The sequence below is a fragment of the Miniopterus schreibersii genome, assembly GCF_964146895.1.
Source record: "Miniopterus schreibersii genome assembly, chromosome: 10".
Classification (NCBI taxonomy): domain Eukaryota; kingdom Metazoa; phylum Chordata; class Mammalia; order Chiroptera; family Miniopteridae; genus Miniopterus; species Miniopterus schreibersii.
The window spans coordinates 78586659-78614122 of record NC_138110.1 but is presented as its reverse complement, the minus strand read 5'-3'; positions in this window follow the sequence as shown (position 1 = coordinate 78614122).

Here is a 27464-nt window from a genome sequence, read left to right as displayed (position 1 = left end):
CATCCAAACAGGAGCAAGTCCAGGACCAGCGGGAAACATTTACAGCTCTTTGGAGCCACGTGAGGCTGCAGATCCTCAGGTGCTGCTTGTGCCAAGCTGTCATTCTAACATGAATGAACGAAGATGCCAGTTTATCGTAAAAAGGGAGGAAAATCAGAAGACCCTGGGATTGATTTGTGTGGCCGATGCTGCACCTTTCCCCATGTGAAACCCAAGCAGCCGTTGTCGTAACACAAGTGGGTGTGTGTTTGTTCCGACGTGAAATATGTGAGAGGCAAGAAACGAAGCTGGACCCTGCTGCTGCGGGGTTTCTGAGCACGAAGGAATAGGGGGACCTCAAAGCTTAGTGCTATTCAGGATTGTCACCCCCCTGGACACCTGAGAGGACTGTCACTGTCCGCCTGCTGCCTGCGCCCTGGGTTTGCTGGAGCCGGCCCCCTCGTTACCCATGATGAGAGCATCAGGGAAGCCGCCAGGGCGAGGCAGCCGGGTGTTCCGATATGGTTATTTTAAAGGAAGCACTGGGGTCTCAGAGTCTTAAGTGGCAGAGGGCGTGGGAACCCTGCCTTGAGAAGCCTTAGGCCTCCCCCGTCCCCTGTGTGGTTCACCCGGGCCCTGCCGAGCCCTCAGCAGACGGCTGCCTTGCTGGGGGCCAGGGCCCAGGGGATCTCTGTCACCTGATGCCATCTTCATTGGTCTGTACTTCCACTAACGGAGTTGTCATCTCTACCCCTGTTTGCCCACCTCTCAGACAATCACATCACGTTGCATTAAGCGCGTAGCAAGCTAAGCTCACCCGCGGGCAGGTGTCTCCAGAGGAGAGACCTTTCTCACAGGCGACTTTCAATCTGAGAAGAGAGAAGGGGCCGGAACCTAAGAGGTGGCTTCAACCGTTTGAGAAAGTACATTATGCTTACAGAAAACAGTAAATAACTAAAACCGATTTACTTTGGAATTGCTCGGAAATATTTTTCATTTTTCCATCAGAGACACAATTCATTTAATAACACTAGACATAAGCACGCATGCCTCCCAATCCCTATGAAGATGTAAAATAATGGATGGAGACCTGCGTTCATATACCAACTGGTGAAGTGAGAGATGACAGGAGCACGCCCACGCTTCACGCACATGGGACGGACATCCGTCTTTTTAACCCAGCCCGCGAGGCGAGCGCCGCGGCAGCCCGCCGATTCCAAGACGCACTTTGATTCTCACGCTTTCGTCTGAAATGCCGTCTGATGCGCTCACAGCCCTGGCGTCTCCTGCTTTCGTCAGCTCGATGGCGGCTCCGGTGTGGATTCGTTCCCTGCGCATTCGTGAACATCAGAGGTGCCGCTGTAGACACGTCCGATCCGTGTCCAGGTCTGAAAAGGGAAACCTCGGGAACACAGGGCAGTGCTCTTCTAAGACCCAGGCACCCAAGGCGGTGGGTGTTAGAAAAGCACAGTATGTGATCCGGAAATTTTAAACAACTTCCCCGGAACAGGGCTGCCGGTAACACCTAAGCCGGCTTGAGAGTCAAGCACCAGTGTCTTTGGGTTGTTTTATGTGTCACGGGAAGAAATGCTGACGGGCCAGTCCTTTGGGTGACCCGGAGGCTGTGTGGGACGAAGCCGGTGCACATGAACCCTACATGGAAAAGTGACTCAGAAAGGCCAGGTGCCGGAACCGAAGACGCTGACCAGCTTCCACCTCGCATCTCTTCATTTTATTCATGCATCCAGGTCACGTGAGAGAAGTTTATGCGTGATCAGGCCTAAAGCGCTAGCCCAATAAATATAAAATTATTCTAAATGTCAAATTGCATTTTAACTGGCAGCATCTTTGGCTTTTTGGTGGCACAGGATGGAATGAACGGTGTGTCCTAACTACTGTCCTCATTTTAGAGTTGAGGAAGGTTTCAACCTGGGGTGGCCTCACTTGCAGCATGTTTCCTGCCGTGGTCATTTTCATTTTACAAAACAGAGTGAAAAGCAAACCTTTTTACCATGGCTGTAACCTTTTGGATACAGTTTTAATTGCATACTTCGGAGGGTATTACATGCCAGTTTTCCTGAGATAGTTACTGAAGGCCTCCTGTAGGTGTAAACTATTTTTTTTCTTCTTTAATAATATAAAAAGCCCTTTATTTAAATTGTGCTTGAGCTGCAAGATTTCATAAACACTAAGTGTTAGGCAAAAGCGTCAATTTAACATGCTGGTGAAATTTAACCAAGTTAACTAACATTATATGAAGCTGTTTCAGAAAGGGATCAAAGAAATATGCTGTTCTTAGGCCAATACGTAGTTTCCTTTTAGCCACAGTGGTATCCGAGTCCTTCACTAAAATGTGAGAACTGACTCAGCATAAAAGGATCTATCAATTGGGCTGCCCGCTAGCTACTCACGCAGCCTTTTCTGGTCAGTTCCCAGGAAATTAATGAACAGATTTGATTCTGCTTTGCTTGGAGAACTGATAAAAATCGCACTCCAAGGTAATGCGGAGCAAGATATAACCTTTCATTTTCTATTCTTTTAAGAATAATTAAAAGACTTAATTAAAAACAACAACAACCCTATACCATTCAATGTTCATTTCCACTCCAGACTCTAATGCTGCTGATTTATCAGATAAACCCGGCTCTCTGTACCCTAGGCCATAATGACCTTTTCTCTGTATCCTGGCTTTGTGAAAGGTTATTTTTTGAATGGTAAAGGGATTTTTTTACTTCTATTTTAACTTGCATAGATGTTTCTAATTTTTGTTAACGCAATGAGACTGTCCTTTCTTTTTCCCAAAGAGGAGAAAGGGGACATAGGACTGTGTATCTTGACACCATGTGCACATCACAAGAGAGGAAGAACTAATTTCCCAGAACTAAAATGTAATTATGTTATTTTAAAATTACTTTTATCGCTAAGGATATACAGATGAGGGCCAGTTAAATTTGACCAGGAAGCCAAGCATCAAAGAAAAATGTGGAAAAATTCTAAAATTTTTACTGACTTTGAAAAATGAATCTAAGAGACATCAAGACATAAACCGTGTATCATCTGTTGTTGTTAGAATATGGGGCATATAATAGGTGTTAGTGGAGATAAAACTGGAAAAACACGATTCTAGAAACTTCTCAACAGAATTTAAAAGGAGCTATTTGAATGTTTTCCTAATAAGCAACTACACTTATGCAATCTAAGAGATTCAATTAAAACCCAGTTTTCCAGAATCAAATGGGACCCTCTCAGGCATTTCCGCTCTTTTGCAGCTCCGGTTAGTTACTATGACAACAGTCGACGTCTGCTTTTAAGACAGTTTCCAAATTGAATGTCAGAGGTTGCTCTGATTCATTCATGTCAATGCTTAAAATGTTACAGAAAGTACCAGAATGCAGAAGGCATATTGGTGTGTCCCGTCAGAGCCGGTATTCTAGGTAAACCATGTGAATCCATCAACGGCACCCCACAGTCATGAGTGGCCCAGCACCCCATCCTCACCATGCCGAAATTGCTTTGGCTATTGATGAAGACTGGACAGGTGTTTTGCAGCAATTTACCGTTCCAGAGGGTGTCCAATGTTAAGGTGACTCAAATTCCTTGTTCTAAATGCAAGTGTGAAATGGAAAACACTTGATAATGCCATTTCAAAAGTCATTTTAAGAGCTCTGCCTATATTATTCATTTACGAATTCCTTCATTTCTCTTCGAACACACACATAGAATATCACATTGTTCAGGGCGTTATATGAAATCGAGATGATTATGACAAACTGGCCTTTAAGGGGTTTATAATCTGTTATTGGGCAAGAAATGTAAACACAGAGAAAAAGTCCAGTGAAAATAAAGATCTCTGGGAGGAAGTGGAGAGGGGTTAGTTTAAATTAGACCTTAAAGAATAAGGGAGATGTTGACAGAGATGCCGAAAAAGAGCATCCCAGGCGGTAAAAGAATAAAGTCAATGGGAGATTCCTAGTGGGCAGTGGTCAGCTGGGGTCTCGCTCAGCGGTGGACAAGGCTGCAGGGCAGTGCTCTAACTATCATCAACGCCACGGACAAATTAGAAAGTGTATGTTCTGTGGCTGAAGCATGTCCCTTAAGTATTGTAAATTCAGAAACAATAAAAGAGATCCAAGAAATATTTTTATGTTGCGCTATTAATATGGCTAAATACACATACACAGCATGCACTGGGGACATGCAGCCATATTTCACTTTAAAATTTCTGAAGTTGTTGTTATATCTAATTTGGGTCTAGACACTGTGTTTGTTTTCCATGTGCTGGGACTCACCTGCTGTCTAACAATTTAACTTTACGAGGGAGACTTCACCACCTTGATTTCTGCTGGATGTGGGCAGGTGATGGGCACCTTGCAGCCTTTCTGCTCATAGAAGCTTTGAAAAGACTTGATTCTGGTATCACCATAATCGCTCACTATTCATTGATGGTCTAGCCAGACACATTAGCAGAGTCACTGACTGACCCGGTTTGCTACTGATGATCTTCTGAGACGATAGTGAAGCTATTTTGCTTTACTCAAAAAGGGACCTTAAAAAGTGAGACCACGCTGTCCCATGCCCTACTTCATGAGTGAAATTAGAACGAAAATTCAGGGTCTCAAGTTTGTCTCAAAAGCTTACCCTGAGAAGTGATAACATACCTTGACGTCAATAGAGCAATTATTCACAGGTTCCATGTTTTTATTTTTCTGTTACCCTCTTTAGCCCAGTATTTCCAATTGCTAAATGGAATTTAATTGTTGTTTTTTTCAATTTTTGGATAGTAATTCACAATAAGAAATACATTTTCTCTCATGATCCAGTACACACACACACACACACACACACACACACACACACACGAGGAGGCGGGGAGAAAAGTCTCATGAAACGGTATTGTGATCTCCCTGATATTTTCCATTTCATTTTGCTTCATTTTGTTTTATTTTACTTTGGGAAAATGTTCTAGTTGAGAGCCATTAAATTTATTTCAACAGTCACTAGTAGGTTGAAATCTATAGTTTGGAAAATTTTAAGACAATCTTCCCTTTTCTCACAATACAAAAAAATTAAAAAATTAAGACTTTGTTCTTTAATCAGTGATTTTTCTATGTTAAGTAATCTCCCCTTATATATATATATAACATATGTAATAAAATATATAATCTATCCATTGACATTTTTCTCTTTGGTTAAAATGGAAACAATTTTACCTCGACTGGAGGCTATTTATGTTTACAAAAAAAAAATAAGTTTGAAGAAATTGCATGTTAAAAATCAAATTGCAATATTTTTCTCTTTGTCAGTGATACAATGAATCATTTAAATGATTTTGATGCTAAGAATTATTTTATAGTTTTGAGGACTATGATATTGAAGTATAACATGGCTGGTTAGACTCTGTGGGAAATCGATTCAAGGAGCTCAAAATGCCAGAGAGCTTGAGGTAACCACAAGCTTTGTTGTGTATTTTAATTTTAATGAAAACCACATTTATGTGGGACAAAAACAAGTCACATACTGTGCCTGTAGGAAAAATTAAATCCTGAAAACTTCTAGTCATCACACCTAGACTGTCAACATTTTATAATTTTTTTTATCTGTTTTGACTTGATGTTGATCTGAGTACTTAAAACTTTTGAAACCTAAAAATGGGAACAAAAATAGAGTTTTAGGTGACTGTAAATAAGGAGTATTCCTGTGCTACAAATGAAAAAAAAATTGATGTGAATTCTCACCTACATCTATATTCCTTCAAAAATCTGAAATAAAAAATTAAATATTTCATAATGTTAGCTTTATGTCAGGCAACATGCTAAGTATGTTCCCACAATAAATTTTATTAATCCTCACAAAAACCCTGAAGGGAGATATTATTCGTTCACACTGAAGATGACATATAATGATATAGATTCAGATCATTGTGGTGGTAGCAATGTAACCATCTTTAGAACGGAAAATACGTATTCACTACACGGTGACTTTTTTTTTTTACTTCAATGTTATTCATTTCATCAAAACAGAGACAAAACCCTGTTTTCCTCACTCAGTTTGAGACTCTCAGAATGACCTCAGCAAAGAGGCATAAAGTGACCGAGTCAAAAACGTAGGGGGTAAGAGACAAGTCAGGCGAGCGGCTTCCTGGCGCTGATGCGCGAGGGAAACTGAGAAACTAACAAGCGGCCGTCGTGCAAACGTGGGCCAGTGCGTTCACCTTCGTGACACTCGGGGCGCCATCAACACCGAGGTTCACATTCCCGGTACTTCCTTGGAGTCCATACGGGATGCAAGAGCATTCCTCCAATGTCACTCATTGGAGGCGGTCGTTATCTCTGACATTTAGTCATTTCTTTAATACGGATTACACAGTAATGTGTTACTAGGAGGAGGGATGTTCCAGAAGGAATGAAATGGGGCTGGGATGGTGCTTAAGTATTGTCATAAATCAGAGAAGCAGGACCTAACAAACCAGCCTGCCCAAAGCACCTTCCTTTATCTGTATTTTTCCTCAAAACATTCACCAATCTTAAAAAATGTCTTATTTAAAGCTGCACTTTAAAACACTAATTAATTAATTAATGAGAGAGGGAGAGAGGGAAACAGATTTGCTGTTCCATTTACTTGCGCATCCCGGGCATTAGGGCCTCAGCATAGGAAATCTGGAGGGGGGCACGGTTCAGTCCCGTGTCTTAAGAATCAGTATTTTGCACTTATATTAAGCCTGATGCGCACACCTGGGAAGCGCCCTACGTCTGGGTCTGTGGCCTTCTCTGTTTCGGGCGTTCTCCTGGCTCCCGCGACCTGGCCATGCGGGCAGAGAGCACCCAGCTCCCCACGCCACGCAGGCACCGGGCCGCGCAGCACGGGAGCAGGGTGAGCGGGGGCTCAGGGAGCACCGCAGGCCCCCGCAGACAGGTCGGGCACAGCCGCAAGGCCTGGGAATCACGAGACAGGGCTCTGCAGCCCTGAGGCTTCCCTTATGTCTAAACTCGCAAGGTCCTAAGACAAATTACTAGAGGAGCTGAAAAGCTGTTAGGGCGTCAGCCTTTGCGCCGTTTCCCCCCTCCCACTAACATTCATGCGACGAGCACTTAAAAAACAAGCGTGCTGTGGGTCTTTAGGAAAAATAAGAACTTCCCGTGTCTGTACCTGGCTGTGTCGGAGCAGATCAAAATAAACCTTTATAATTAGCTTTCCATGCCATTTTCCTTTCAGCTATTTTTCCAGGGTTTGAGTAAATAATTAAACAAAACAATATTTTTGTAACTAGTTATTTCTTTTTTTCTTATGCCCCACACGCTTCTAAATTGTGATTTTTGCTTTTGCTGTTTTGCGGAGCTGCATTCAGAAGTTTTCCATGGAACACAGAATTCACAGACATAAAATTGGGCGAATTTTATTCCACTAAAGGCTTCCATCTGTTGAGCCAGTAAGGGTGGTAACTTCTGCTTTTATTTAATAACCACAATAATCTCATGGTTATATATTATGTCAATGTTTTATAGATTTTAGAAAATGAGACTCAGAGAGTTGGAGTCACTGGTCTCTCCAGGGAACATCATTTTGAGGTCAGGACTACGCACAGTTCCCGTAATTCCAACGCCCGTAATTCCATCCGTCGCATACCGTGTTACGTTGATTTAGAGCATTTTATCCAAGGCACCTTTTCATCAGACCGCAATGAACTCTCCTCTAGTCAGGACAGGCACTTCTGTTCTGTTTTAGGGAGACAGGGACGCTGAGTTTCAGAAATTCCTGTGACGTGCCCACGATGGGCCATCACTGCATGGCGAGAACCAACCTAGATGGCTGGTCTCACCCCCCCCCGATTAACATCTATTTTGTTTGATCTCTGGTTTAGAAATTATTCTCATATAAGCTTTAATTTTATTTTGGTGAACATTTTAGAAAAATACGATTTAATTTTTTCTTTTTTAGTTCAGCAATGAATGATTTTTTTCCAACTAACTTATTAAAAAATTATACTCCTAAATCTTACTAAAGTCCCTTTGATTATGAGAATTATATAAATCACTACTTCATGAATTTAATATATGTGTAGTCTGTAAAAATAAAGATGGAGAAAACAGAATTTGGAGACATAAGTGTTAAAAGTGAGAGGTCGATAAGAATGTATAGCACAGGGAAGATATTTAGGGAAAGAAGGCAGGTCTGGCATTTGTGTGGTAAGCCCCACTGTCGCTTACTGTCAACGTTAGGGCCCCCCATTGGCCCGTAGGTGCCTGCAGGAGCTGCCTCCGCCAGCAGATGCCTACGAGCATGCCGGGTATTTTTCACATATACTATAGATAGCATAGCTGTGTGGACAGAGGTCAGTCACTGCGGCCCTTACATTCTGTCGGAAAGAGTTAGAAATAAACTACGAAGCCCCCCCCAAAAAATGTCAGGCAGTGGTAAGTGCTACAAGGACTCAGTGGACTCAGGGGAGGGTCCAGGGAGGCCTTCAGGGGAATGGCGTCTGAAGCTGAGGTTTGAGTGATGGACAGGGTCAGTCATTCAAAGGGAAATGCCCAGTAAAGGTGTTAAGACAGCAAAAGCTTAGCGTGTTTACATCACAGAACGAGGCAGCTGGCGTGGGGAGGGGCGGGGAGGGTGCAAGGGGAGACAGTGGAGGAAGCAGGGAATCATCACGGGCAGTGTGCGCTTGGGTTGAGGACAAGCCTATCAATAGTATATGATATGTAAAGCGCCGTAAGCATTGTGAAGCATCGCGTGTGGCATGGAATCCCTCTGGATCGTTTTCAGTGGCGTATCGTGCATATCGCCTCTTATTTGTCTTTCCTTTTAAAGAAACATATCGTTCTACATGCAACTCTAATTGATTAGCTTAACAAGGAAAGTTGCTTGTCGTAATAGAATTTTTAAACACCTTATGCCATGAGTTATTTAGTAAGCAAAGGGCTTCGATAACTGAGCCGTGTTTTGGGTTTTGCCGCAAAGAATTATAAATTGTCCTGTACTCCTCTTAACAGAACAAAAATGCAGCTATTGTGAGGCAATGCTCTGTTTTGCACTTCCATCTAGAATTGGATTTGCTGCCTCATGAAATAGCGCGACTCCGGTAACAGGAAAAGTAGGTATCAAGCGAGTTACTGCACACCTGGATCTTCAGAAAAGCAGATGTCGACTCCATCAGGAGACAGGGAAATGTTAAATAGCACCAAGTGAATACAGCACGGCATACTGCTGTTTACTTTCCATGTGATGAATTCATATTCAAACAACTGGGGGTGAGCCGGGCCGCAAATACTGTGTAAATTAAGATGAAACTTAATATGGTTCGTATAAACATAAATATTTACAAAACCGTATTTTGCTTTTTATAGTGTTAAATGCCTTCAAATGTAAAACGCACACAAAGTAAAAGAAGCAGTTAGACATGGTTCACAGTGTTACTACGAGGTAAACTTGGACTCATTTATTTTCCATTTCCCAGGATTTATCAATATATGGAAACAACCTGTTCTCTGAATTGGAATAAAATGGGATAAACAAACACAGCAGGGCATCCATGTTCTTTAAATACATGTTCACAGGGAAATGGAAGTGTCTTCAATTTTCCAATCAGTCTCTCAATCCTCAGATAGGTTAAAAATACATATTGGAGTCAAAAGTAAAACAGCCCTTTATTATTGAAGACTCATGAAGCAACTCAGATACGTCTCATTTGCCAGGTATAAATTATAACCAGTGCAGCTACCGTAATAACAGGAATCATTGTGCTCACATATTCTAGGCCCTTGGGTTTAGTAAAATACGGAAATAAAATGTTTATAATCGGATTAATTTCCAAAACCTTGGGCAGCTGCTTTGTCTGTAAGTAAACAATTGTAAACAGCATCTAGGGAAGACTTAAAACGATAAATAGAAGTATTGAAGTAATTGTCATAAGACTGGTCTTACCCTCACCCTCTATTTCTAAGGTTTTTCTTCTTTATAATGTGGCAATATTACCAGATAGAGCAAAGGCTCTGTACAGTTTTCCAAACCTATTTATGTAGCAAAGTCATCTTACATTTTAAATGAAAATTTAAGAGGAATTGGCTATTATTTGATATTTAAAATTAACCAAGATGTTGCTAAATTTCAAACCATAATTTGATGGTTCTATATAAAGGGACAGGGATTTTTCAGAGTAAAACTTCTATTACAGATTATTAATTTTGAGACAGTTGTAAATTTCCAATGAACAGCTAAGATTGGAATATTACCTAGGAGAGAGGACATAAAGGTTTGCCACTAATTTGGCACCAACGCCGATTAAAATACTGGGACTAGATGAATTCTCTAGATATAGAGGCAAAAATAGGAAGATGCCCATAGAGATACTCATTGTTAAGAAATAAATTTCAACAATTGTTTGGTGCTTGTCTTTGCACCTGTGTTAAATATTTTACCGTAAGTTAAAACTTTATCTGGTAATTATGCATTAAAGGTATCTGATAAACTCTGACTATCGTTTCTTAAGTAAATTAGCATTTTGAGTTGGTGCCATGGACATAGAGATACTGTAGAGTGGTTTACAATTTTACCTGTTCCAGGAGAGTGAGAAAATGCAGACATCAAACATAAACTTAATAAACTGCATTGAGAGAGACCTGTAAGGCATGCGCCACTCAGCCCACACTGCTGACCCCAAGAGGAGGAGACGGGGCCTTGCCTCTCCCACAGGGTGTTCGTGGTTTCCTGCCTCAGCCTGTGAATGAAGGGTCACTGTGTTGCCAACTTTGTTTCCTCCGAGGGGGGTCAGTATTTACAAGAGCCCCCCCAAGTTTGTGAAAGAGCGGTCCCGGTCCCCTCCTTTGTTTCTCTGGACTTGCCCCTGGTTCACAGTTAGACTTTGTATATCCTAAATTGCATTTTTTTTTTTGCTCCCAAATGAACCCATTTTTCTGGAGAAATACCTGGCTGTAATTTGTTTAAGGTCAACAAGCTCAAAATGTAGATTCTAGATTTCTACCAAATAAAGGGTAAAAGGTGTCCTAGCGTGCTGCATAAAATGAGAATATTTCATTAGGCCAAAGATTCAATGCTGAAGACAAAATAGAAATGAAAACATAATTTGCACCCATTCTCAATTCCAAAATGGTTTGGATTAGTATAACAGAATTTACTGATTTTCTTCAACTAAGTAATTTCTCTAAGTATTTGTCCCCAGTTCTGCAACAAGAAAAATTAAACTTAGATATTCATTCCTAGTTCTGAATCCTAGTTACTAAAGAATAGGAATTGTTCCTGGCCGGGCGTGGCTCAGCGGTTGAGCATTGACCTAGGATCCAGGCGATCGGGGTTCAATTCCCGGTCAGGGCACATGCCCAGGTTGCGGGCTTGATCAATGACTCTCTCATCATTGATGTTTCTATCTCTCTTTCTCCCTCTCCTTTCCTCTCTCTGAAATCAATAAAGATATATATATATATTTTAAAAAAGAATAGGAATTGTTAGTAATGAAGTAATACTAAGTTTCCAGGGGTTGAGACAGCTATGCAGAGTTATAGTGCAACACCTAACTACAACTGAATTCTGAGAATCGCTCACCTAGAGTTATTCTGATTAAATATGAGGTCCAATTATTCCGAACCAGCAAACTGTACTTTGACATTAATAAGTCTATTCTGGTAGCAAAATGCAAATGCTCTATATTTGTTACTGATTTCAGTATTTATAAATATTAAATGTGATCCAAGCCTTGACATAATATATTTGTTCTGTGAAACCCATGTTCAGCCTATCACATGAAATTAATACTGTGAATTTGTACAGTTTTGAGTTTTAGGTTTTGTTGGTAGCTAATTTACAAACATTTTGTTATGTGAGGAAAAAGGGTGGGAAATTTCTATATAAGGTAGATGTGTGCCCATTTGCCTTTGCCCTTCATTCATAGTATTGAAATATAAACCACCACTGAGATTCTTCAGGCATCATTTCCGATGAATAACTGACACTTTCGTGAAATGGCCACTCTCTCCCTAAATTAGAGGAAGATAGTATAGTCTGATGCCCGCCTTCAAATCCCAGCTTTGTCACCCGCTGGCTGTGCGGCGTTTGGTAACCACACGGAGGCCCCGTGCTTCCCTCCGGTCGCTGGGGAGTGGTGGGTAATAAAGTAAGGTCCTCGCCTGGTGTCATGAAGATTAAATGCGCTGTTTGTGAAACCCTTAGGCCGGCGCCTCCTGACACGTTGCACAGGCCCGGGCCGTATTTGTAGAATAGCCGTCTCACTAGTCCAGTCGGAGAAACGGGCTCCCTTTCTGATGAAGCCTCTTGAGCTGCCAGGCCAGAGGGAAAAGTTCAGCCTAACAGAGTTTATTCTTATCAGGACAGTTGGGCATAGACGCTTTTTATGGAAACACTGGGGCACTGTGAGGCCTTGGAGGAGATGTCGGACGAGAAAACACGGAAGGTTTAAACAGTATTCAGCTCTTCCCTCACGTCAGCCGGTTCTTCTTGCTTATTTGGTTTATGTAACAGGGAGGGGGCAGCTTGCATTGCTGCAGTTCGTCCACAGCCCTTGTCATCTGGTCTTCCCTGCGCGCTGCATGGGACACTTGCCTCCGCTGTCCAGATCACGGGTGGGTTCCTCCAACAGTGCGCGCTGAAGCCAGGCTTGCCAGGTTTCTCGTTTGAAATCTCGGATCATCCTAACATTGATCTAGGATGGATGAGGGACATGTCACACCCACACGCATGGGAAATAAGTCATGGGGGGGCCCTGAGCTCCATTTATCCCGGCCTCTGGGTGTTCTCCACAGGATGTCTGGATTTGTGTGGCTGCCCCAGTAAGCCAAGCCCAGGAAGCACCTGGCCCTTTCCCCTAAAGATTCGTCCACAGTGGGTGGGCTTAGAAAGGGAAATAAGGTAACTTTCCCTCTGTAAGTCCATAGGTAGAATCGAGGATTTGGTCTCTATTGATTAAATAATAGAAGCAAGTGGTAGGAAAGATTGACATCTTTGGTTTGTCTTAGCAGAGTGTCTTTATTAAAATTTCACAGTTGTCCTGTTGAAGTAGGTAGAAGAAAAAAGTTGTTCTTTCTACTCAACCACACTTTTAGAAAGCCTGCAGTTAGGGGAAATTCTCCTATTAATAGTGAGAGGAAAGGTGCTGATCAGTAAATATTAACTGCCAATTTCAGCGGTAGTGCAGTCAACTGAGAAACTCTAAAACTACAAAATTTCAAACAAGATATAAAGAATGTATTAAATCTCCCGACTTTATTGTTATAGACTCTTGTTATCAATATTCTTCATCTCGACCCTGTAACATAATTTGAGTATATTTATAATAAAGTAGCCTATTTAATTTGCTATAGTAGATAAGAACAATATTATTATGATTGTATAAAAAGGGCCATAGATATTCACTACTTCTATTTATAAACTTGACATATTAGTTTAATTTAAAAAGGATCCTGGCCTGGCCAGTGTAGCTCAGTGGTTGAGCGTAGACCCATGAACCAGGAGATGGAGGTTCCATTCCGGGTCAGGGCACATGCCTATGTTGTGGGCTCGATCCCCAGCACGGGGCGTGCAGGAGGCAACCGATTAATGATTCTGATCATTGATGTTTCTCTCTCTCTCTCCCTCTCCCTTTCTCTTTCTGAAATCAATAAAAACACATTTAAAAAAATAAAAAATAATACAAATAAAAAAGTATCCTTGTAGCAAGGAGTAAGAGTATAATCCAGAACCCAAAGCCATTGCCTTTTATTTTAATAAAAGAGACCAGGAATTATCAAAGATATCAAGTGGGGTATAGCAATTCTTTAATCTTCTTTTTTCTCAGAGAGAGGACTTTATATCTCATCCAAATGAAAGCATTCACTTCATCACAGATTTGCTTTATCTAATATCCTTAATGTGAGTGAATAGCTCTTCTTTAATCCAAATGGAATTTTCTATTTTGTTATCTCTATTATATTTGTAATTACACTGAAATTACTATTTATTTATAAATGGGTCATAATACACAACACAAGATAAGAGGAAATAACTAGCTGCCTTACAAAGCATTAATTTTCACGGACAAAGTTGACACTCTGCAGATGTAATTTGCAAGTCAAATTTATGCTTTTTCCCTTCTTAGGTCCTTTTTATTTACAAGGAGTCTTAGTTGAATTAATAAATAAAGAGTAGCTGAAATATTTCACTTTAATTAGTAGGAGGTGACATTTGTAGAGGAATGTTTAACCAAGAGTCGCGAGATGCTGTCAGACAGGGGATTAACGCTAAAACAAAGATCTCAATAAATGTGTGGTTTTTGCAACCAAATTCACTAAACACACAGGGGATCACACTTTAGGTAAGACTCTTGCATTTAATATGAGATAGCATAGCCGTGGTCTTTGAACTGTGATAAATTGCTCAGCAGGTATCTTTGGGGACACAAGACACCAGACACCAAAATATTATTCTTGCCCCTGAAACTGTCAAGCTCTATTTCCATACGAGTTAGACAGTTTTGGAAGAAAAACAAAAGACTGTTGGTTGGAATTATAACATTCTGCAGGTATGGTTTTTTTTCAGTACTAACACAAAATTAGCATCAAGGTCATTCTTTTAAAGACTGTACGTACACTAGTGGAAAAATGGGAAAGCATAGGTCTCAAGGATGAGAGATGCCTAAGGAAGCCTTAACACCTTGATCTTGGTTTCTGCTTTTTGTATCACATCCCAAAATTTATAGTGACTAGTCACTCTGTACATTAGAAAAGGTGTTCTTATCTGCTCTCTCCCTGTATACTATCCCTCCATGCTGAAACAAAGACAAATCGGCCCCATTCTCACTTTTCCCGTATCACCTGCTGGAGTGTGTTCACTTGTGGAGCAATTATTCTTGGAGCCATATTTTTGCTCACAGATTTGAGATGAGATGTGCTTTCTATCTTCAGTGAATTTCTTATCTACTTTGGGCAGTAAGACCCACACACACATTGGGCATGAAGTGTTATAAAGGCATTATAAATAAATGCTGCGAGAGTTCAGTAGAGGCAGTTATAAACTCCATTTGGAGCGATCAAGGGAAGGCGATTTCTTCATCAATTTTTGGTGAGGCACAGCTGTTCACATCACCCTGCGTGATATTCATCCACTGTGCACACATTTGCTTTCAGGCGACACCCCACCCAAATTAACAAAGAAAATGCCAAAAAAAAAAAAAAAATCATATAGCTCCAATTTAGAATTTCAGTAACTTTTTGATCAGGCCAAAATGCCCTTCTTTTCAATCTCACAAAACCCTGTAGGGCTGTGCATTGTAGATAAAAATCATATACTATAACTTTTCATTGATTGACTTCACTCTGGGCAAGGTCCCAGCACTCCCAAGTTTTTATGAAAATTATAACCAGTAATTTTACAGTTATGTTGATTCAATATATTTTTGGGGATGTCTGTTAGCAGTAAAGCTTCACCGTTAGCCAGGGCTGGGCCCTGCCTGCTTTTTGGGGTTCAGGCAAGGTAGAAAACGGCATTTTGGCAGTTCTAGGTGCAAAATTTCAACTTAAAAGTGGCTAGAAAGAAAGAGCTAACGCGTAAAACTTGCAAGTAGACACGAGCTTATTAAAACTCTACATAAAAATGTACTTTTAGCGTGAGCATCTTAATACAGTGCAATCAATAGTTTGGGTTCATTCTTCAGCAACTTAAAGCAAGTACAGGGATCAGGTAAAAAATATTATTGACCATTAAATCTATTAATTCTTATTTGATAATTCCTTAAATTTGTATTTTGGTTACTAATGGAAAAGATAGACTATTTGCAGAAATCATATTTTTATTTAAATATAATTGAGATGTCATATTTGTGGTTCGATATCAAAAGTGAAGCCTTCATTACCTCTACTCCTGCTTCTAGTAAATTATATATTTGGTTTCTCAGTGCATATATTTTTAATGTTTTGCTTTTGAAGTTGTGTCTTGTGGGATACAGGCAGACATAAAAAATACCTATTTTGCTGATAGACATTTTCAACAAAATAAAAGGGAAGAAAAGTCCTAAAGTTCACTTAATAAAGATCATGAAAGTGCCTGTCAGAACATTCCCGGATCAAGGAGGCAGCAGCAATTTCAAAAGTGCACTTCCAGAGACCCTTTACATTCAAGGAGCGGGCGGTTTCCCTTAATCTCTCATGAAAGAGCTTTTATAGTCTGAATCCACACAGACACAAAATGAAGGAGAAAATATTACACAGCGTTACCCCAAACTTTGTAAGTTCGAGTTCTCGCTGAAACTTTCTTAGTTGCCTCAGAAGACAAAGCGTCCCAGAAACCTAGGAGAGCAAATGCCATGCTGTGTAGATTTCTATCCTGCTGCTCAGACTTAAATAATTCCCAAATCAATCAGTCTTTTTTTAAATTTTTATGTCTTTATTGATTTCAGAGAGAGGAAGGGAGAGGGAGAGAGAGAGAGAAACATCAATGATGAGAGTCACTGATGGGCCTCCTCCTGCACACCCCCCAGTGGGGATGGAGCCCGCAACCCGGGCATGTGCCCTGGCCTGGAATCGAACCGTGACCTCCTGGATCCTGGGTGGATGCTCAACCACTGAGCCACCTGACCAGACCCCATCAGTCCTTATAATGACTGATGCATACTTGTTCTGCAGCTGGCTTTCAAATATGTATGACATTTCATGTCTTCTTACTATATTTATGCCACCCAGGAACTATCCTGCTATGTAATGACAAGAATCTGTTTCATGTGCTGAACCAGCTAGGATGTTTTTATTTACAAGTAGAGAAGAAGAGAGTCATATTTATTTAGACAATAAGAACATTTCTTCTCTCTCATACTGAGAAGTTGGCTAGTAAGGTGACCCCGGGTGTAGGAAATATCAGAGACACAGAGGCTGTTGGCTTCGAGATCTAGGAGGAAGGGCACCTGTTCTTTAGAAAAATGAGACGTCTCTGGATATTGCCATGTCTTTCCCACAAAGTGAGTAGGATGATGGGAGCTGCCTTGAGGGTATGAAGGAGCCTGAGACTGGAGGAGAAGCACTGGGCCTGAGAGTGGAGGTGGTGATAGAAGCAGCCTCCTGGTGACATCAGCGCCATCCCTAAGCCCATCGTTTCCATGGGGACCGTAGGGCTCTAAGTGGCTTCCCCTCTACACATTAGTCCAGAGGCAGGTGAAGGAGTCACCGCTCCCTGCGAATGACTGGTCATGACCCTGGCCGGGACTCCACCTCCAAATAATTCCATGACTTTGGGTTAATATTTCAACCTTTTCTTGACTCCCAAATCATGAAAAGAAGGATGGCATTAGAATCTCTAGTGTCTTTCTATTTTTCGCAATTCTGTGACCTTATACTTACTATTCACTGAACCATGAGGTATTTATTTAGGGCCCACACTGTCACTGCCCCCTGAAATGTGGTTGGTCCTGTCCCTCACTTTGCTTAAACCAGAGAATAAAGCCAGCCAGCCACGGCTCCCCCTGTGCCCTGAGATTGCCCTGCACATGCTACACTTCTAGTTGCTCAACTGACCTTGACTTCATCTCCCTGAGGTGTCCTGTCTATCTCTGCTCCTGGCTCTGGGACCAGATATGTTCACGTCAAGGACCATGTTCAAAAGTCTATTTCGTATTTCCAGCATTAGGATATATCCAATTAACTTTGTATTTTAAAAAGTCAGTACTATTAATCTTTTTAAAATGTTAAAAATGTAATGATGCCTGAAGCTACAGCATCCTGTGGTTAAAGATTATTCATTATTTTGCTAAAATATTAAACCATGTGTGCTCATCCATATGTCTGTCCTAAGAAGGATTCACACATTTTTTTCTTTTAAACAGGAAAATTTCCTGTCATAAAAAATTGCCTCAGTTTCTGCCTGAAGGAATTAATTGGCCCATCAAAGAATCAAGTTCTTTCCAAGGCAGATGTGGGGGGTACATCGGAGGAATATCCATTGTTAAGCATCACTTTGCTTTATTTTTTAATCCAAGGATGGGATTGAATTGATAGCAAGAGACGTTAAAGCCAAGTGGAATTTTGCAGAGGGCTGAGCTCAGGAACCATTCTACCTCAAAGAGTCCGGGCGGGTTAGGGCCTTTCTGAAGGAGATGCGGAGAGAAGTTGGAAGAATGGGTTTTGGGGACCGCTTCCTGTTCCTCTGCCTTTATTTGCACCTTAATGTACTTATGCGTTTTTCATTGCAGCCCAGAGCTGTTGTGGCCCCCTCCCACGCTTGGTGGCCCTTGCCCAGGCTGAGGTCTTGCTGGGCGGCCTCATAGAAGGTAGCGTGAGATGGGAGTTGGTTTGGTGACTGGCAGGCTTCTGTGCTCCTTTTTTGGCAATGTAGTCACAACGGATCTGGTTTGCAAACACCTCTGATGCTGCAAGATTTCAACATTACTCATGGTCATGCTGGGTTCCCATTCGCTTCTCTGAGTGGGAAAGGGGAGATCAGGAGCCTTGTGGGCTCTCATTGGGTCAGGTGGAAACTGGACCCACCGAATGGAGCCTTCACTGAGAGAGGAGCTGGAGGCAGCCTTGTATTGGAAAGCTCTGGAGAACTTGCAGACTGGCTCCCTCGGAAGGAACAGATGAGAGATGAAGGCTGGGGCTCTCTCTTTGGCTTCAATAGATTTCCGGAATTAGATAAACAGACAAAGTTTCTGCTGGTGAATTTGTACTCGGACTTGGCTTCCTAGAATGTGCTGAGCTTACAGTGAACTTTTGTTTTTCTGTATATAATGGACTCCCCTGTCCTTTACTCTTCTGTCATCTTCACATAATCAATTCCATAGACCTCCAGAGATCAATAATATAGCATTTGCTCAAATTTCACATTCAATTTGAGTCTGAATGCCTGTAATTCATTAAATAAGTTAAAAATTAACCTGGATATTTAAAGTTTAGGGTGTTAATGTTTACCATTTATGTAAAGCATATAGTTTTATGAGCCATAGCTTGTGCTGGGAATCTTTGTTTTCAAAAATTTCATTTCCAGTGGCATTTTTAATTTCTGGAATTCTTTGATGTCTGCCATCATTAAACAAACTATCTCAACATACTCTAAAGAGTACATAGCTTAATAATGGGTTAATTTATAGCTATGCTTACATTTATTGATATAAGTCATGCCTTTCATGATATCAAACTAGCATGGCCAGCAAAGTTCACAGAGTAAACACTCCCAGTATAAGATGAAGTAAGAAATAGGAAATCAATCTTCTCTTTTCATTTAAAGACACTTCAGGTTTCTTTAAATTTCTTTTTAAAAAGAAAATAGGGGACATCTATAATAGTGTCAATGATTTAAAAAAAAAGAACAGATTTAAAACAAACAAAAAGAGAAAATGCTATTTCCATCCATCTTGTAGGATCACTGAGGATCTCTACAATTATTTAAAAAAATAAAGAAACTTCAGGTAAAGCAGATGTGACAAAGATCTTCAGATTTTGTGGTGTTTTTTTTTTAAATATTTTAACCACAGCTATAAAATTTTTGTCAGTCTTAGGTCATATGAGTTATTGTTAACTAACTAGGTAAGTAAAGACTTAAAAAACAATCTCAGGTGGATGTCTATATTTCAGATAGATTTTTAAATATATCTCAGATTTTTAAAAAAATGTCTCTACATGACAGGGTCAGATGGATGTCTCTGAAATAATCTCTCAGATTCAGTGTCTGACTGTAGAATTTCTTCCTTGTTTGGTTTCTGGACATATTTGTGATGTATTTTATGTGTTCAGGTGGTGCTTCTGTAGTACCTAATATTTTAAAATGCATTTTTTGGAATAGCAAAGATTGAGCCACAAATGTCTCTACCTTTACACCTAGTTGATTTGTAACTCCTAATTATCATGGACTTTTACATTGTTGGGCAGGGTTCCCTAGAGGGAGAAAGTTTTCCGTTTATAACAACTGAACCAGCGCTGGGGGAAGGAAGGTTCTGACCTGTGTTTCATGAACAGAGTTATGTTACCAGTCAACTTTGTTAACTAAGTTGATGACAGACAAGAAGAGTTTGTCAAGTTCAGATACACTGATGAGCAAATTGTTTTAAGTTATCTGTGTGAGGATCAAAAGCATGGACATTATAATTTCTCTAGTTAAAAAACTAAACAAAACGTGATGAAGCTATATAGTGGAGTAAGAATTATTTCATAGCTGCCCTCCGTGAGTAAGAAGCTGAGCTATAACTGCTCCATTACACATGTATTAAAATGAAAATGAGACATTGGTCTTCATTCCCATGCTTAAAATATTTGGTTATCTGTGTGCAATATTTTCCATGTGAATGCACCGGTGACTCTTTAATTGCTCGTCAAGTCAGACTCTCATGTATTCAGTCCTGGCAAGATTGAAGACCTGCCGTGATCTTTATAGTGGGGCCGTATTTTAAATAAAATCCATCATTTTTTATAATGAGCGTGCTTGAATAGTTGTTTTTCTCATGTAGTGATATAATACTGATCTTTTGATAAATAATTACTGATGATACTGGTGGTATATAAGTGAAAAGAAGGGTTAAAAAAATAAGTTCTAAATTTGAACTAACTCTTCAGTAAAGTAACAGTTTTTATTTTATTGTTTTATTGATGTTAAAGAGAGAGGAAGGGAGAGGGAGAGACAGATAGAATCATGATGAAAGAGAAACATCAGCATCGATCAGCTGCCTCCAGCGCACCCCCTGCGGGGGATCGAGCCCGCAACCCCGGGCGTGAGCCCCGGCCTGGAATCAAACCAGCGACCTCTCGGTGTGTGGACTGACGCTCAGCCACTGAGCCACACCGGCTGGGCATAAAGGAACGGTTTTTAAAAACTGCAATTACAGGTTATTCCACAGAATCAGGCTGTAGTGGCAGAAATGATACAAGGTGTGCACATGTGTGTTTTTTAAAGATGTCCATTCAGCAACACTGGCCCCACAGTCTCCTGGTACCTGGGTATATGGGCTGCACCTGCTGTAAAAACATGCTCAGAAATCTGTCTCTACCAAACGAGCAAGTCCAAAGACAGTTCATTTGTTAAATGCTTTTGTGGTCTTCATCTAAAATGATAATCTATGTTCTTAATGCTCCCTGGGCTGACAAATGCTAGGGAAAAAGTGACATGACTCATTTTCAAAGACTTGCCATAGTGTTTTGGCATGATGTAGGTCTTCTAAGCTATAAATATCACTAATATTTTTACCAAGAAGAAACATTTTCAAAATTTTTTACAAATATTTTCTAGAGCCTGTGTTCATTGCTGCGTTTTCCATTTGGCTGTGCTTTAACTGCTAAAATAGAAAATTGGGATTTTTTTTTCCCTCCTGTTTGTGTTATGAACTTCCCTGTCAGATAGTACTCAGGAGTGCAAGTGGAAATTTAGTGAAAACAATTAACCTGAAACCTCAATTAACCAGTTTTATATTTCACATTATTTAATACAAACTATGTACCAAGATGCAGTGCTAAGAACTGTAGGGCGAATGATCCTTGTCAGGGTGTTTACAACTCTTGTGACAGGAGGTCGTGGACAACACACCTGTGTAGCATCCGACAAGTGAATTAAGTTTTGGAATCTGCATTGAAGGTGAAAACCACATAGGTAGAATCACTCCTGAAAATCGCTAAGAAAAATGACAAAGTGGAGAAACCTAAACCCCCGATGATTGTCCAGCGTTGACATAAACAGCTGTTCTCCGGTTGAATTGGGCTCCGGATGGCGAGCTGCTGTGATCATCATGGCAGAAGCCAGAGAGTTCAGGGAAAAGTAGGATCCTGCCTCCCTCTCCTAGTCCAGCTGGGCCTATGCTCATTCACAAATTGACCCGTTTAAATACTTACCCATCTCCCCGCTTCTTTTTTTATTTTTATTTTTATTGATTGGTTTGTTTGTTTGTATCTGTATCCGGTTTTCTGTTTTGCTCACGTTTATGTGCTTCTCTCTTCCCAGGTGCCAATGACACTGCGAACGACTCTTTGCGAGATGGCTGGAGGTGATACCTTAAGTTGGCTTCCAATGAACCAAGGACGACCTCCAGGTAGGTGGGGACGGGAGAAACTAGCCTGGCAAGATGGCGTGGAGATGCTTTTCTTAGATGTGGCTTGGATTGTGAGTGTTCCAGGTGGAGAGGGACCTGACATCTCAGGGGAAGGGGGTTGTCCAAGGGCACAGAGTAGGGAGGAGCAGGGCCTGTCTCAGGTGAGCATGAACTTGGAAAGACACCTCAAGGGGAGCATTTTAATGCCAGGGTAAAGACCGCAATGAAGCTCAGTGGAAACTGCAAAAACATTTTTTAAAAGCTGTGTTCTTATATAACCAGAGTTCTGCTTTGAAAAGAATAATCTCAAAGCCACCTAAGGACTGTAGAGCTATAGAAATAATGATACAATGAAGATGATAAGAGGGGAAAAAAATCACAGGTGATTGAGTTTCTCTGAGCTTACCTTACACAGAGAATGGCTGTGCTCTGTGCAGAATTGGAGTCAGGAGCCTCTCGAAGGCCCGAATCAGAGAAATTGTCACTATTTTTTATTATAGTGTTTTTTCATTGGGTTTTATGTTTTTCATTTAATTCTTAGTCTATCTCAAGTCCTTTTGATTGTGACGTAAGGTCTTATTTGATTTGTATTTCTACTAAGCAGTTGTACCTCTAATATTATTGAAATGTTATCTTCTTTTCAACCGGTTGGATTCACGTGGCCTTATTACATGTTATACATTGGTGCTGATATGTATTATAAAATTAGAGTTTATTATTATACATTATTTCTAACATTATACATAGTACTTAATACCATAGTCCGTCTGTCTAATTTATTCCTGAACATGAATGCTATCTTTTTTTCAGTTTTGTCTTATTATAAATTAAATATTTGATTTTTACATCTTTCCTCCATTGAAAATCTTTCAGGCTACGTTGAAAGTGGTACTTGTGTTACGTTGTCATCGTCTTCCCCATATGAAGCTCAAATATCTTCTAAGAGAGTCGAGATGCCTGTGGGGAAAGTAAAGGGGATGACACAGCCTAGAGAAGCCCATATATTTAAGGAAAAGTTAGAAATGGTGAAATATTAAAGGACATAATTTCACCCCCGGATATAAGGTTGGCCCTGCGCCGGTGCCAGGCTGTTGTCCATATGATTGTGTTTATGGGTGTAATAAAAAGGAAACTGAGAGAGTGCTGCTGGTTTGGGGAAAGCGTCCCGAGTCGCCCCTCGTGGTTTAACATTTGCGGCCTCCGCGCGTTCCTCGTATGGGGGTGGAGAGGTGCACCCGGCTCGTTTGGAACAGCATCCATCCTATGTTGTGTCGGAAGAGCAGGTATTGGGCATCTTCAGAGGTCTGGAAAAACAAAGGCAGGTGGGAAATAATTCTGTAACCAAGCCGAGTTCCCTCTCAACTCGGAGCTGTACAAGCCAAGCCACATTCGGGCTGGGTGGGCTCCGTGACACCGAAGCCCCGGGCGAGTCTATACAATTCGGAAACTACCAGGGAAACAGCCGCCGGTCCAGTGTCTCTCACCATCACCATCAGTCACGCAGCTGCCTCGAGCTGAACCTCGTCTCTGATATCATGGCCCGTGTTTGGAGATGGGGCCTCTGGGAGGGAATCAGATCATGACGGGGGAGCCCTGGTAATGGGCTGAGCGCAGGTAGAGGGAGAACCGTGGGAGAGCCTGCTCGGCCTTGTGAGGATGCAGCCAGAAAGTGGGCATCTGTAAGCCAGGGCGGGGGCCTCGTCAGACACCAGGGCGCTGGCACCTTGCTCTGCTCTCCCAGCTTCCAGAACTGCGAGGGACCCAGGTCTGTTGCTTCAACCAGCCGGTTCAGAGCATCTGTTACAGCAGCCTGACCCGAGGCAGGCGCCGAACTCCCCACCTGTTGTCATCGCACCCTTTTTATTTCTTTCTTTATTTTTTTAAAATATATCTTTACTGATTTCAGAGAGAGGACAGGTGAGGGAGAGAGAGAGATGGAAACATCAATGATGAGAGAGTCACTGATCGAGCCCGCAACCCGGGCATGTGCCCTGACTGGGAATCGAACCCCGATCGCCTGGATCCTAGGTCGACGCTCAACCGCTGAGCCACACCCGGCCGGGCCCCTTATATTTCTTTAGCTTAGGTCCCTGAGAGCTGTGACATTTTCACGTGCTCTGAATCCGCCACTTTCCTCTTGGCCTTAGAGCGTAGGTTTGCTGCGGTGCAGACAAAGAGTGTGTTTTGTTACTACTGTTGCGTATTCTGATAAGTACTCAGACGTCCCCACTAGCGAATGTTTTCAGTGTGAAATAACTAACTGGCATTTTCAATGATTGACATTTTGCAAACACACTTGATGGGAGATTACATAGGAGTTTAAGTGTTTTGGTGCTATCCGAGGATTTTCGTTGGGATTTAAGGTAAGCTGGGGATGTATTATTTTTCTCTGTAAAGTAATGGAACGTAGACTCCCACTCTCCAAAAACCCACCAATACGCTTCTGCGGATGTGTTACACTCGCCCAGGGAAGGGTTTCTATCCTGTTGCTGTTCCTGTCACTGCTGGCGCCAGAACTGCTCTCACTACTCACCGGCTGCTTCTCACCCCGTTCCTTTCCTTACCTCTCCTGTTGCCGACAAAACCACCATCGCTACTAGAAGCAGGGAAAGCAGTCACCTCTGGGGACAATGACAGATCAGCAGTGCCTGGTGCAGAGGTGAAATATCCATCTACGTATGTTAGATACCTCTGCATACGTGACTTAAGAAATACAGTTTAGTTTTGTTTCCCGACTGTAGGCACAACTCATTTTGAAAATTATACTATTTTCCAAGAATACTAGCGCAGAGCAGTTTCCTTAAGCAAATGTGAGGTCGCCTGGCTTATATTTACTGCAAATATTCCTTCTCATATTCCTAGGACATTGACCCATTACAATGGGGAGATAATATAGAAGCTTCCCAGTTTTCGGCCAGGCCAGCGCCGGCCTCGGCCCTCGGGTAGAGGCCGAGGCGCAGGGAGGGCTTCCGCGTGTCCCGTCCTTACGCGTCACCCGCAGCCCAGCCATTCAGGGACACGAGCAAAAGAGGCGAAGCCAGGCGCTTGGGGGCCTGAGGCGGGCAGAGGGCCCTCGCCGTTCCTGCACTCGCAGGCAGCCTGACAGTTTCTCCCTTAAAGTAGGAATTTTCAAAACGGAGTACGTTGTATGTAACTTATACAGACTATGCAGAAAAAAGAGACTTTTTTTCATCTCCTTCTCAAAATAAATGTATATATATTTAAATACAAATAATATACTTTACTGAGATGAACATAATCAAGGTATAAATGTGTGGATACGTATAACAGACTTTACCGAGAGCGTATAATCAGTGTATACGCGTGTGACTGCGTGTAACAGACTTCACTGGGATGAGTGGTTTGGAGGAAGGGCAAAGGTGGCCTTCAAAGAACTTTCTGGATAAAATGCTCCTGGGGGCCGTGCGTGCCCTGCCCAGGACCGCAGAAGCTTTATTCCCTACGGCGATGTATGGAGTTAGTAATATCCCCTAAGTTATCGGCCGACCCGCAACGACACTGAGGCTGCTGTATTTTTATCTTGAGGACGCACGGTTCTCGGTAAGGGATTTGCCCTGTCTAACCATCGCCGACCAAGGGCTCTGTTTGTTTTTCGAAAGAGCGGGCATGCCTGCGAAGGATAGATTATTACTTTGCCCCATGAAAATCAATTAGGGACTTTGTCTAAGGCTTTAGCAAACCGAGCAGAATTTCTGCACCCGGGAGGGTGTACACGGATCAAGGCTGTTCCTGGGCATGATTTGCATGGACATCCCATACTCTGGGCATTAGATGTAACGGAACCTGGGGCTAAACGCAGCCCCCCGGGTCCCGTCCTGCAGGAAGGCGTCAGGCCCTCCTAGGAGTGTGGGCTGCGCTCTGAGCCCAGGGACAGTTCGTGGGCCTGCTGCCGTATCTCAGGGCGGAGAACAGAGCTTATGAGCAGCACGTAGGAGTGTGGAGAATTACACAGGTCAGTGGTCTTGCTCTGCAATGAAATTCTAGAAAACGCTTGCTTTTCTCTGACTATCCCAGGCCTGTCTTGGTAGGTAGTTTTGTAAATGCTGGCGCCTCTGCTTGGAATCCATTGAAAACCCCTCCTCTCTTGGCACTTTCTGGAGTTTGACTTAATATCCCTTCTTCTTGGGAGTTGGTGTTAATTTGTCTTCTATAAGTTTTACTTCTCATGAAAGTTTTACTTCCCCCAGAAGGGATCCAAGGTTCTGCAAAATGGATTGAGAGCTGCTTTTTCAGCTGGGTTCCCTCCTCTGCCCCCACTCGGTCTGCTTTGTTTGCCTAAACCAGCCTCCTCCCTCCATCCCAGGTGCGGGTTAGCTTTACCATCACCCAAGTCCTGCGCGGGCCTCTTTAGCTCGTCTGTTCCTGTACACGGGGCTTGATCCATAACAATGCTAATAATAATGGCCGATGGAACTGTAGACCTCAGAGAACGCTTTTGAGAGGCTCACCCTGCTCTCTGGTGTTTTCTATACAGTGTGAAGTCAGAATCAGATACCACTTGAAGGATGTTTTACTGTTTGCTTGGTTTAGCAATTTAGCTAAAAGTGGTTGGTGCAGATGTAGGCAAATATATATTTACATATGTTAGACACATTTTCATATATAGTAAGACAAAAAATAGTTGATTCTGACTTCCTTTTAAATATCTTGATGACTTGCATAATTCTAGTTAAGAATTTGCTCTTCCTGTGTAACCAACCCAGTACCAGATCTCCATTGTCTCCACATGTAAGAAAATGACTTTATTCTAAAAGAAAACCAAAGTTGAAAAGAAAATATCGTAGTCAAATTGGTTTATTTTTTGGTGTCATCAAAAATTATTTGTTCAATTTTTTTTAATTTTATTTTAAAATACAATGTTTTTATTATTTATTTTTAATATGTAGCCTGTTTGTTACATTTTTCATAAGGAATGTGAATGTAACTTTTCTATTTCATTCTGGGGTAGTGGTATTTTTAATATCTTCCCGTGGCCTAGATGTGACAAAGGGGACTCACAGCCAGGCACTCAGAATAAATTTATGAACCAAACTGACATGCCCCTGCATACCCAGAGCTTAAAATCTAGTGGAATATAAAAGGTGTAAACAGATATATCAGATGTAAATTGTCCTATGATTCTAGAGCAGGGATGGGGAACGTCTGGCCCACAGGCTGTATAGGGCCTGTAAAATCATTGGGTCTGGCCCTGCCAAGGCAACCACAAGTGGGATTCGATATTCAATAAATCCAGGAGCTTGTTTCACAGCTGATTTTTAAGTTGATAATTTTGTATGGTGTGTGAATGATGTTATAAGTATCCAAATGGCCCTTGGCAGAAAACAGGTTCCCACCCCTGTTCTAGAGGAATGAAAATATACCACTTTTCTTTATTTTTAAATATAAAATATATATAAAAAAATCAGGACCCAATAATTTGAGATCTCGATTCCGTCTCCCTTTCCCTGCTCCCCACCCCTCATTAGAA